The following is a 2,359-nucleotide window of genomic DNA, read 5'->3' as shown; positions in this document are numbered from 1 at the left end:
TTCCCTCGACGACCATCGGCACACGCTGGGCCCTGGTGCGGCAGGTTGCCTCGAGCACCATCGGCACACGCTGGGCCCTGGTGCGGTCGGTTGCCTCGATCACCATCGGCACACGCTGGGCCCTGGTGCGGGCGGTTGCCTCGACCACCATCGGCACACGCTGGGCCCTGGTGCGGCAGGTTGCCTCGACCACCATCGGCACACGCTGGGCCCTGGTGCGGGCGCTTGCCTCGACCACCATCGGCACACGCTCGGCCCTGGTGCGGTCGGTTGCCTCGAGCACCATCGGCACACGCTGGGCCCTGGTGCGGCAGGTTGCCTCGAGCACCATCGGCACACGCTGGGCCCTGGTGCGGGCGGTTGCCTCGACCACCATCGGCACACGCTGGGCCCTGGTGCGGGCGCTTGCCTCGACCACCATCGGCACACGCTGGGCCCTGGTGCGGGCGCTTGCCTCGACCACCATCGGCACACGCTGGGCCCTGGTGCGGGCGCTTGCCTCGACCACCATCCGCACACGCTGGGCCCTGGTGCGGCAGGTTGCCTCGAGCACCATCGGCAGACGCTGGGCCCTGGTGCGGCAGGTTGCCTCGAGCACCATCGGCACACGCTGGGCCCTGGTGCGGGAACTTGCCTCGACCACCATCGGCACACGCTGGGCCCTGGTGCGGGAACTTGCCTCGACCACCATCGGCACACGCTGGGCCCTGGTGCGGCAGGTTGCCTCGATCACCATCGGCACATGCTGGGCCCTGGTGCGACAGGTTGCCTCGAGCACCATCGGCACACTATCGGCCCTGGTGCGGGCGGTTGCCTCGACCACCATCGGCACACGCTGGGCCCTGGTGCGGGCGCTTGCCTCGAGCACCATCGGCACACGCTGGGCCCTGGTGCGGGCGGTTGCCTCGAGCACCATCGGCACACGCTGGGCCCTGGTGGGTTTAGGCACATCTTCAAATTTCTGCCGTGCCAATGCCATTTTTATGGCTTGTAAATTCATACAATGGTCCCCTAAGCCTTCACGTGAAGTTTCGTTGGAGGATGACTCGTTTTCTATTTTTCACGATTTTCGAAACTTTTTGCGGTTCGGGATTTTTTAAAATTTTTTTATAAGGATTTTTGGCCCCAAATTTTGTAGGCATGATCCTTCTATTTTTGTTGGCATGCACAAAAAAATTCAGCTAAAAACTCGAAGTAGAGAAGATTTTGTGACCGTTTGAAAAAAGTGTCCCCATTTCAGACACTTTAACGGCTACTGGTAGCAAACCTGTAAAATCTCAAATGCTCTTTAAGGGGGTGTGAATTCTCAGAGGTTTGATGAGGGATAGGGGGCCAACACAAGGCCAAGTACCAGCACCCATCGCACATCATGTGCGCACACCCCCCCGGCCCCCCTCCCAATCGCCGGAACCCCAATGCCGCCGGTCAGGTTCTCCGGCGGTACTCCGGCGATGCTCCGGCGATGCTGTCCCGAGTGAAAAAAATGCGGCACCAGCACATGCTGGAGCCAAGCATGGGCACCGTGGCTCAAAATCGAACTTCGGCCAAGGCCTCGACCATCAATGGCACATGATGACGCATGGTGATGGCACATGCATCGACCATCATCGGCATAGGCTGCCCTTCGGTACGGGCACTTGCCTCGACCGCCATCGGCACAAGCTGGGCCCTGGTGTGGGTTGTTGCCTCGATCACCAGCGGCACATGCTGAGCCTTGGTGCGGGCGGTTGCCTCGAGCACCATCGGCAGACCCTGGGCCCTGGTGCGGCCGGTTGCCCCGATAACCATCGGCACACGCTGGGCCCTGGAGCGGCCGGTTGCCTCGATCACCATCGGCAAAAGCTGGGCCCTGGTGCGGGCGCTTGCCTCGACCACCATCGGCACACGCTGGGCACTGGTGCGGGCGCTTGCCTCGACCACCATCGGCACACGCTGGGCCCTGGGGCGTGCGGTTGCCTCGATCACCATCGGCACACGCTGGGCCCTGGTGCGGGCGGTTGCCCCCAGCACCATCGGCACACGTTGGGCCCTGGTGCGGGCGCTTGCCTCGACCACCATCGGCACACGCTGGGCCCTGGTGCGGGCGCTTGCCTCGACCACCATCGGCACACGCTGGGCCCTGGTGCTGCCGCTTGCCTCGACCACCATCGGCACACGCTGGGCCCTGGTGCGGTCGGTTGCCTCGAGCACCATCGGCACACGCTGGGCCCTGGTGCGGCAGGTTGCCTCGAGCACCATCGGCACACGCTGGGCCCTGGTGCGGCAGGTTGCCTCGAGCACCATCGGCACACGCTGGGCCCTGGTGCGGTCGGTTGCCTCGAGCACCATCGGCACACGCTGGGCCCTGGTGCGGGCGCTT

The sequence above is a fragment of the Durio zibethinus genome, unplaced genomic scaffold (genome assembly GCF_047325235.1).
Source record: "Durio zibethinus cultivar Kanyao isolate XHJ-2024 unplaced genomic scaffold, ASM4732523v1 HiC_scaffold_2, whole genome shotgun sequence".
In the NCBI taxonomy this organism is placed as follows: domain Eukaryota; kingdom Viridiplantae; phylum Streptophyta; class Magnoliopsida; order Malvales; family Malvaceae; genus Durio; species Durio zibethinus.
Note: the sequence above shows the minus strand (reverse complement) of the source record.